The sequence below is a fragment of the Hordeum vulgare genome, unplaced genomic scaffold, assembly GCF_904849725.1.
Source record: "Hordeum vulgare subsp. vulgare unplaced genomic scaffold, MorexV3_pseudomolecules_assembly, whole genome shotgun sequence".
NCBI lineage: Eukaryota > Viridiplantae > Streptophyta > Magnoliopsida > Poales > Poaceae > Hordeum > Hordeum vulgare.
This window is the reverse complement of record NW_025422647.1, coordinates 10529-21754: the sequence shown is the minus strand read 5'-3', so window position 1 is coordinate 21754 and position 11226 is coordinate 10529. Positions and strand designations below refer to the sequence as shown.

The 11226-nt window shown below is 43.0% G+C and overlaps 1 long non-coding RNA gene across 2 annotated transcripts; it reads right to left on the bottom strand.

Moving 5' to 3' along the window:
• Positions 1 to 4109: 4109 nt before the first annotated feature.
• Positions 4110 to 10102, bottom strand: LOC123421906. 2 transcript variants are annotated; one of them, XR_006620060.1, is made up of 4 exons: positions 8611 to 10102; positions 8408 to 8521; positions 6231 to 6341; positions 4110 to 5716 (listed from the first exon to the last, which is right to left on the bottom strand). It is a non-coding gene; the product is annotated as an uncharacterized LOC123421906 (long non-coding RNA). The 2 variants fall into 2 exon arrangements; XR_006620059.1 differs by having other exon boundaries at positions 8408 to 10102.
• Between the last annotated feature and the right edge of the window lie 1124 nt (positions 10103 to 11226).

The following is an 11226-nucleotide window of genomic DNA, read 5'->3' as shown; positions in this document are numbered from 1 at the left end:
TCCCCACATGAACCAAGGAATAAATTATAGTTAGTGTCGTTTAGGCTTAGTGTTAGCTAACGTCAATCAGGAGCTAGGCATATGTGTTAGGGGGCTAAGTAATTAGCCCAGAACAATTACATGGTTCGCTTCATGTGATTTTCGATGGAGATCATCGAGGTTAAACCAAGAATTTTTCGCCTCCTCGATCAGTTTGCTATAGGGTGAAGATTTTCGGTTGAAGAAACAGGCAGACAATACATATGCGTTGGTAATTTCTATTTCTTATATACATATGGGTTTGCTTATTTGAATCACAAGTAACAACGTGGGAAAATAAATTTTGCACCTTTAATTAAATTAAATATTTAACAGCATCCACGTATAGTTTAAAAAAATTAACTTTTTCTACATAATGTTCCATTCATTTGGCACAAACAAATACACTTATTTATTTTTAATGTTCTTTCTCATGTCTCATTCTGTTGATAATAAAAAGGTTTGTTTAAACTTCTTGTAAATCTAAATAATACGATTTTCCATTGCTTAACAAAAAAGTATTATTTCATTCTATTACATATATTTTCTGATTAACTCGCACAGTGGCCCTCTCAAGTGTGCGAGCAAGTGTTCTACTATAACCATCACAAACATTATGTAAATAACGTATCACTTATGTGGTAAAGTTCTTTAAATAAGTTATATGACATTTCGGGGAAAACATTTTAAATTGATGATCAAATGTGGTCTTCACATGCGATTGTTAGTGCTCTAAGTGTTAGCTACCGTGAGGAACAGGTTAATTATTCTGCAGGATATGTGTTAGGGGGCTAATTAGCCTAGAACAAATGCATGGTTCAGTTCATGTGATTTTTGATGGATCAAGGTTCAATCTAGAATTTGTTGGGGTGATTGTGGCAGCTCGTTTTGTTATGGGGAAGATTTTCCGTCGGAGACACAGGCACATGAAGAATTTGTTGCGGTGATTTTCCAAGTTTCATATGTACTCATCACATAGTTTGAAACAATAAGGTTCTGTAACTATCACAAATGTTATTCAATTAAAGTCCGGACCAGGAGCATATAGAATTTTAGATCCCACATCTGCGATGCTAGCTACATGTACTAAACTTTTGCTACACCTGGACGAATTCCATGTACCGTATCATTCTGATGCATGTGATAATGCAGGGCTCTTGTGTTAATTATGGTACTATATGCCTATGGACCATCTACAATATCATTCTTATGCATGCGATAACGCAGGCCTCTTGTGTCATTCATCAGCACGTAACACCCTCATATTCTTCTCACACATAGTTGACAATAAGAGTTACACTCGGGGGGGGGGGGGGGGCTAAACCGGCAGTGTGGTGCAGTACGGAGCAGTTACACATGACGCTGTAACATTCACTTACTCTGGGAGTTGGTCGTAATACTTGGTTAGGCCATGTTGAAGATCTTCTGTTCGCCCCTGTAAACACTGACGCAGTAACAAGTTCGCGAGTTTGCCTTAAAAAATGTACTATTATTCTATACTTGTAAGTTCTATATACTTCAGAGTCATACCAGACCAGGAGCATCTAGAATTTTAGATCCCACATCTGCGGTGCAAGGTACTAAACTGTTGCTACCTGAACGAATTCCATGTATCGTTCTTACTATCTCTTATGCATGTGATCTTGCATGGGCTCTTGTGTTGAGTATGGTATATGCCTCCTATGCATGTGTTATTCTTCACGTAACACCCTCATATTTTTCTGACACAGAGTTGGCAACAATACTGGCGATCGAGTTACAACTGGGATGTAGGTTAACCGGCGACATGCCGCTCTCAACGTGCAAGTGCAGCAGCCCTATAACGTGCGTCCACATGGATCTCTGCAGTTGGCCGGTGGAAATCCATGGTGATTCCTATGTATTTCTGGCAATGTGCAGGCTCACTGCTGGCGCTGGGTGGCTACTAGGGGCGTACAAAGGCGGCTAAGTTTTCCTTCATTTTAAATGGTATTCTTGATTTGCGACAATCCTAAGGGCCTATTTAGCGGGAAAAATCTACCAAAATACTTTACCTTGATTTTGGTGATACATTGGGTTTTCGAAGGCGGACCGAGAGGGAGCTCGAAGCACGCCTCCTGCAGGTGTAGATGGTCACGGTGGAACACATGGTTTGTGATTGATGAGATATTTTAGGAATTTTACGATGGAAGCCACCCGCAATTGCCCAACAATTTTGTGTGAATATTTACGAAAGAGTATGGCTTTGACATTTAAAACATTTGGACATGTCCGAAATGTCTTTGACATTGATTGAAATATGAAAACAATAGAAATTTATGTGAGTATTTATAAATTATGTTTGTGAGCATCGTGAGTGTACCTTTTCAAAGCTACATTTTTGTTTTGTGCGTGTACCATACAGTATTGTACAGGTCGACCAGGATAGAAAACCATGCGTGTTAGGATCTTGTTGCATGCAGCGTCACCATACAATATGAAGGCTCATGCGAGGGATGGTTCCAACTAGACAAAGATAATCCGGTCTTGATAGAGGGGCAAGGCTGTCCCGTCGACAGTTTTCTTGAAAAACCCTGCGATCGCTATGCACGTAGGAAGGGGGTTTGACAAAAAAGCGACGAATAGGTGAACGTCACCAATTTTTTAGATAAGAAAAAGGAGAAGAAGGATGTTTACCGTTTGCTAGCAGACCCTTATATTACGGACCTATATCGCGCGTTTACAGTTTGCAAAAAATCGCTTTTTACGACTAGCGAGGGTCGCGGCAAAACATAACCCGCATCGTGGAACTATAAAACAGAATATTCACGAATATTCTGTTCTACAGTTTCATGGGCAGGTTCTGTTCTGCCATGGCCCTTGCCAACCCGCAAATCGCAAGAATTCAAACTTACAATTTGGCATCAATTCCATTGATTTGTAGCAAATTTGAACAACCAAACACAATTTTCGCTCAAATTAAACCATTGTTTTTTTTATCAAGACACTAAAGAACATCATGCAAAAGCAACCACCATCTTCACCACCGTCTTGGTTCTCGTTTCTCTCCACAACCCCAAAAGAATCTCACGCAAAAGCCATTATCATCTCCGTGACCATCATCGTCAACATCATCACTCTCCATTTCCGCCACCCATTCCCCCACCGGCGCTGAAGTCATCACACCTTGCAGCCATCATTCTTCTCTTCAAGATTTCTTTTCTTGCCATATCATGTCATTCTTTGGTGATGTCGTTCATTTTATTGTGATTCATTGTCATGATCTTGTTCTCCTCTGCAAGAAGCTTGGACAAAGCCTTGTTCTCCTCGGTAAGGGCTTTCCTCTCCTCAATGGCGGCCTTGCACAACCCTTCTTCCTTGAGTAAGGGCCACTTTCTTGCTTCTCCTGCGCTTTCTTCTCGGCCAACTCCTGCTTCATCTCCTCATTTGATTGCACCATGATATCTATCTTATCATGCAAGCTTGATGCCTTCGATTCCCTCTTGATCTTGTCCTTCGCCTTTTTGTTTCCATCCGACTTGTTCTTGTTTCTTGGGCCATCATCATCTTCATCATCATCATCCGTCTCGGTGAGGGAGCCATTCTTCGGTGGGGATTCTTCCTCAATGAACTCCCAGTTTTGGCTATGTTGATGCAATTTCGAACAATGCTCTAGGTTGAATGACCTACCATGGGAAGCTTCCATGTCCTTGTACCTTTCTTGCACAATTACTCCTAAAAAACAAAAACAAAATTCAACATATGAAACATGTTTCAAACATTTAAAGTACAACGTGAGAAAGAACTCACATAGTTCAATTCAACGGTATCACTTGGTGGTGCATTGCGGTCTTATTCCAAGCAAGCAGCCCAACGGCTACAAACCGGCTTGATAGCGTCCCAACGACCTTGAAGAGACCTCAAGGTGAGCGGTGTTCTATTGGGATACTTCGCCATGAAGCAGAGGAATTGACCCTCTATCATTTGCCAATAGCACTTGGCGGTTTGTCTGTGATGGTCGTCGCATCAAGAGACACAACTTCCCACGCCTTGATAAAAAACTAACAAAAGAATTGTCACCGCATGTTAATTTTTATGCCAAACAAACTAACAACAAGAAGCTATGCATATTCTTCTTATTATTCCACTCAAATCATGGTGAAGTCAGATTTGATACAGGGGATTACTCCACTTTAAGATTATATACAATTTAAAGTTCAGAACCGAGTGACCATACCAGCAGAGGAGAGTAGTCTACTTTGAACCATGCTTGCGCCTTTGTTCTCAAATCACGCGAGAAAACCAAAACATACAAACTGTGCGTGCTATGCAGATGTGGAGGAGGGGGGAAGCTCACCATGTTTGCTAGGATGGGCAAGCAGCCATCCGTCTGCTAGTCCTTCCACATGACCAATGTCCAGTCTATAATGAGCAAGCTAAAAAAAGTGTAATGTATGTGTCCAGTAAACATGCACACAACAAAATAGCAATCGGCCGGTCATCTAATCTATGTAAAACAATTCAGTGATCCCACTCCTATCTTGCATTGTTTCATTGACAAAACCCATTAAAATGAGAGTCATGAATGAGTGAAAAGAAATACATGTTCTGTTATGGAGCTAGCAGTTAGGAAATAGCATGTCTAGCTTTCCAAATCAAGAAGATTTAGACAATCGAGCAACAATAGATGATCAAGCAACAGTGAAAATGACCAAATGAACTGTACATGATCATAGGAACGATTGATATCAGGAATGCACTGTTAGGGTACATAGGACAGAACATGCCAGAATTTGATAACAACCCTAGGAATCAAACAACCATGTCATCACTAGTAGACGAATCAGAGTTATAGTGTTTTAGAGGACATGCCATAAGGGGCTTCTTTATAACAAAGCCTGGTAAACCATCACACATATCACACAGCCAAAACATTCCAACCACTGGCATGGAGATCAACCAAGGACCAACTGCAACCAGCACACACATTACCCAGCACGTCGACAAGGGAAACACTCCAGCGCATGCAACACAATACCCGGCAAAAGACAAAAACTCATAGGACTAAAATTGAGGGCTAAATCCACTAATTATTTTACCATAATCACCACGAGAAGCACAAGTGCTTGCATTAGAGACCATCAGCGCAACCCAGAATCCTAGAAATTGCCATGTAATTAAATGTACCAAGGATGGATGGTCATCAGCACAAGTGCTTGCATTGCAAGACGAGTGTTTGTGACTCCTTGAGCATCTCAATGAGTTCAAATCGATTTCCGAATGCAACATCATATGTGAACTATAATTATGTGCAATAATTCTGCCAACATAAACAAAATGATACGAAAACAAGGCATGATCGTACTGAAGAAAACTAATAAAATGAGCCTACTACTAAGTTTTCCACTCATTCAAAATTCATTTGTACTTTCAAGTAATACTTTGACAAAAACTCAGGTATAACTTGGTATTTATAATATAGCAGGCCCCCAAAACAAAACGAAAATAACAAATGGCAACTCATATGTGACAATTCTAGTAAAAAGCAGCAGCAAGTGTGATAAAAGGAAGTTCTTGTACTAGGTTGTAGTAGCAGTTGCTAGTACCTTTCTTCACGGACAGATGAAGAACAATAATGTTCTCTTCCTTTTCCTGACTGAGATCAGCACCACAATCTAGAATGTAACTGAAGAAGGGCGGGTTTAAGCCATCCACGGTGTGCCCCAACCTCCAGGGGAACCTTGACAATGTAACAATTTAATTCATGACACTGACAAAGACCAACATGTATATATATTAGGAAGTAGTAACAAACATGAGCAGGCTAATGGACATGGGAAGTGTGTAATCGTGTAAGGACAGGCTATGGTTTGATATATTCCAAATTATCACCATTTACATGAAAACCAAAAAGAACTGGACATATATTCACATGTTGAGCTATACTGTTTTTCCTGAATCCGAATAATGATAGGATGCCCAGTTTACATAGTGCCTACTCCAGCCACCAAGTCTCTAATTTAGAAAGAATGGGCTATATTCTACACTAACCCAGCAACACAGACATGATGATTCACTCCAACTGTATTTGAATATAAAATATATGTTTGGACCCCGGCTAGTCCCAGGGCCTATGCTAGTCCCAGGTTCCATTGAAACTAGTATAGAGCTTGCAAGTTGCAATTGTTGCATCAACATTGTGTACAATGATGTTTTGCCGGGGGGATGAGAATAGGAACGCGATGATGTGACACCTTTTGCACGCATCCTGGATAGGAGCAGTTAGTAGATACGTGCTTTGCCGACTACTAGAACCGTGGTCCATGGCCATCAATACCACAAATGGAAGGACAGGCTAGTTGGTTCTGTAAATTGAAAAAAAAACATTATTTCCATGTCAAAGTATTATGATAACAATCCGAAAATAGGAAATGGCCGATACTGAAATTTAAAGTATTGAACGTCACAAGCATGGGTACAGCTAGTGTCACACGTCCAACAATCTAAAGTGAGACTACTGCTGCTATCACTGGCAGTGGAGCAGGAAAGGCGCTAGTTTTGACAACTTGTATGTGTACTACTGCAAATGAACCAGATCAACCATGCGGCTAACTGAAAAATGGAAACAAAGTCCTCCACATGCCTTGGAATTATTTCTCACATGTTGACCCGACAAACAATTAACTAGTTGATTACTCGGATGTATGCAGACCGTTATTTATTTCTTCAAGTAATTTTTCGTTTCAGGTGATCCAAGTCTAGCCAGAATTGCACGAGGAATCGTACTTGCAAAATTAACTTGATGCTCGCGAGACTGGAGAGTGCTGCTACATGCACAAATTCAGTCTTCCAGGTTGACCTCTCAAATATTTTAGGTCTTGATAGATGACCATGTCATGGGCTCATGGCAACCTATGGTCACCATAGTACTATTAGAGTATCTCTAGCAGACCCCCTAAAAGGGCCGAACCCGCAAAATAACCGCCAAAATACAGGTCAAGGCGGAAAATGCTGCTAGACCAGACCCCACTACCGCGTCCGGCCCGTAATTTTTTTTTGCGGGGCGCGACAAAATGCCCACCCTAACCCGCGAAAATGCAGGTTCTTCCGCCCACCCCGTCGGTGCCCTGTATATATCTAAGCGGTTAGTTGGTGGGACATTTCACCCGCGCTTTTCCCCCACCTACCGCCGCCGGGTGCCGCCTTCGATTCCGGCCGTACCAGCCGTCCGGATCATGACGGTGGGCCGCCGCAGTCCCAAGATCGGCCTCCACCACGCCCTCGTGCCTCGGCTTACCGGAAAGCTACAAATCGGTGGTTGTTTTGTCGCGACCACCAGATTGGCTTTTCCAGCCACCGTTGGCTGCACCAAAGCCATGGATTGGTCGGGAGCACCCCGCACAGCCTCGGCAAAGCGCGAGCGCCGCATGCAGGTACTGGTTCCATCCTCTAGTTGCTGGCGTCGGTTTGCCGGCAAGGACTCTTCCGGCCATCGCTTGGGCTCGGCTTGCCGATGCCACTCATAGAGTGCGATGACTGCCTAGAAACAGTGTTGCGGCTCACATCCAACACACGGCAGCACCTCGGATGGGTATTCTTCAAATGCAGAAACGACGGGGTATGCCCTTCTTCCTCTTCTGCTTTGTCAACTTATTTGGTTAAATTATGGTAGCTTATTGAGGTGTTCATCTGTGTAGGAAGGTAGATGCTAATTTTGGTATTGGAAAGAAGAATACATCGATCTATTGATAGAAAGAAACTTAATAGATGTTCGTGCACTCCTTAGTATAATTGAACCTAACGATGCAGCTGCATGTGCAATTAGAATAGATATTAGAGGTGAATCAACGTCTAATTGTTTAGAATCAAAGCCGAAGAATGAAGAATGCAAGATGAAGAACCCCTGGATCAACAATGAATGCATGGAGAAGATGTTGATCCAACTAGTGGGAGCAGTTATGGAAGTTGGATATCTTCTAAAATGTCTAATTGTGGTTCTTGTTTTTTTGGTCTTGCTGTTTTAGCAATAATTTGGTGAATTATGATGTATCCAATGCCTTTGAAGAAAATAAAGAAGCAACTAAATGTGTTTTCATGCCTGAAAATGCAATGGAAATAATAGATTTCGCAGGCCAGCGTGGGCGGCGGCCCAGCAGACCCCGTAAAATGGACCCTCATAAAAGGATATTTTGCCGCACACGCCGGTCCACAAAAGGGTTTTTCCGTGAACTGCAAACGACTTTTGCGGATCGGCTTTATACGAGGTCTGCTATAGATGCTCTTACATATAAGCAGGAGTCAAATACACGAATTCAGACTGAAGAAGCCATACGTACATGTTCCATATATTATCATCTATCATATAAATGAAGCAGGTATTTGTTCTACCCGAGCGCAACCAGAGGGGAGCAGGGGAAGGAGAGGAGCTAACCATGACTGTTATGGAGCCGATGCCGAACAGGCAGCGGGTCCAACGAAAGAGCCTACCACCACACACCTCGATGAACCCCTTGTCATCTCGTGTACCGATGGAATCCTGCTGCTGCTGCACAAGAAGGACATAACGAATGTTGATCTCAAATGGAGAAGGAAAAGAAGAAATCATGTCCTAGTAATGGATCCAGTAACAAAGACCTGTCCTAGACGCTGGAGCGGGGCTCCATGGAGTTCAGCTTGGGGGTGCCCTCCCTGGGTGAGCTTGTCGAGCCCCACCAACACGTACCAATGTTTAGCACCTGCACATGCAGTGCAAAAAAGAGGTCAATCAACATACCAAAGTGATGAGAGGTTTATGACCATTGTCAACCTGAACCCATGGTCAATACTGTTCGATCTAGTACTGGTTTCCGTGTGGATGTGTGCCTAGCCAGTATTCAAATTTATTGATTGAGCTCAATCCTTCTGCTCATGAACTTGCTCGTAGGGCTGCACGGTGGGTTTTTCCTGAAAAGGATGGACCTTTCATGTAGTTAATTCTGCTGGTATGACTTTAATCTTGTTCCTCCAAAATGGGGTAGAACATGGTGGTTTGATGACATATTTATCTGTTGTGGTTACTCTCAGTATCCGGCAATTACTTTCACCAACTCAAGAAATTATACGAGGCCATGAAGTTCAAAATTTTGGATAGACATGTGTCACTTTTTAAAAAGAATGTTGATACAGAAGTGCATCTCTCTCGAAGAAAAAGATACAGCTTTTTTGAAAACACATATACTATAGATAGGCAAGAACCTGTTTTTTTTTTCTTTTCTTTTAGAACAAATATAATAGACTTGGCAAATGGCTGGACCTGTTTTACACGTTATTCAACAGAAGAGCATATAATGAACATTTTATTCCACAGTAATGTCAATGTGAGCACTCAAAAGCAATATGCTTCATTTCAATGGAGGAAAAAATATCCATTTGACACAGGGATACGGTCAATTTCAACAACAAAATAGGCAACATCACAGAAAAATAGAACTCCGGTGAGATTGTAGAGGTGTTGGCAAGAGCCTCTCTCTCTCCCAATGGATGCACACACGCGCGCAAGCTGTTGGAGCAAATTGACACAAGCAAAAACAGAGGAGGAGGAGAGCAGCACACACACAGATTTGTTTTGCAGGCAACGGATGCCTTTTTTCTTTCTTCTTGCTTGACCAACAACACACACCGGTTCTGCTTTTGATGTCCAGTTACAAAAATCATTTTCTTGTACCGAATTTGAGAGGGGAAGATGGGTTAGAGCAGCTTACTACCTTGACGAGCGAGGAGAACCAGAGGAGGGATGTCCATGGCGTACAGAGCAGCAGCACAACAAGCAGGTGCATGTCCCCTAGAGCAGCAGTACAGCAGGCGGATGAAACAACCTTCCTCTCCCATGGCGAAGGTGCTCGATCAGGGAGAGAGAAAAGGTGAGGTGAGGAAGAGCCTACAGAAATATTACGAGACCGAAAGTTGAAGATTTTGGAGAGACATGCGCGGCCTTCTTAAAAAGAATACTGATAGAGGCAAACTAGATGTACACAAAATAGAATAGAGCAGCTCATAATGTCTAGCACTATACACAAAATAGGCAACTTCAGAGAAAAATAGTAGTCGTACTCTAGTGAGATTGTAGGGAGGCGCCAAACCAGATGAGATCATGCGAATAACAAATCATTTTTTTGTAAAGATCTTTCAGGTAGGCAAGAACCTGTTTTTTTTTCGTTTTGAACAACTATAATAGAGCTGGCAAATGGTTGGCTCCTTCTTACAAGTCATTCAAAAGAATAGAACAGCTCCGTGATGTCTAGCACTCGAAAGCAATATGCTTCATTTCAAAGAAGGAAAAACAAAAAGACTCATTTGACAGAATAATAGGGCCAGTTCAACAACAAAATAGGCAACGTCGCAGAAAAATACTACTCTAATGAGCTGGATCATTTTCTTGTACCAAATCTGAGGAAATCTGAGAGGATGAGATGGGTCGGAGCAGCTTATTACTTCCTTTCTGGTTTAGGGTCTTGAGCAGCAGCACATGCCTCCTCTCCCATGGTGCCTTCCACGCTCGCCATGGCCGGTGATAGGGTTCAGGTTCCTCTTGCCTGCTAGGTCGCCATGGCCGCGGGCTAGGGAGGGAGGGACTGCTGCTGGTGTGGCCATGGCATCGAGCTAGGGTTTCGTCCTGAGCTGCTGGATTCGATCTGGGGTGTAGGGAGAGAAGGGTGGCGTAGAAGGCGGAGGCCGGAAGGTCGCCGACGAGTCTGGGAGTGGGGAGCTCGCCGGTTGTCGGAGAGGGAGGTGGTCATTGGCGGCTGGATGGGGATGGGGATGGGATGGGGATGGGGATGAGATGGGGTTGGGGTTGGGGTTGGGGGCGGGGTTGGTTGGGAATCGGGAAGGAGGGCCTATCGTCTCTACTGGTTGGTGTTTGGTTATCTTAAAAATCATTTTTAATTGGCACCGATGGGCCTGCCCGCTGCAATAGTTCAAAACCATGAAAAATTTCATGTGGTCTTGGCGGGCCTGTACGCGCCGGTTCGAAACGAATTTTCCTTCTGGCGCGGACCAACAAGAGCGCGCGAGCCATAGAAGGTTTTCGTCATCGACGAATGCTTCTGATTGGTCAGCGTTGAGCTCTCATGGATCGATCCCCTCCTTCCATTTGGTCCATTCATTTTTTCGAATCCAACGACATACACTTCACGTCACGTGGATCATGCTCATTGCTCTCTGTATATCCCGTTTAACGATTCTAGCCTAAACTTCCTTCACCTATTATAT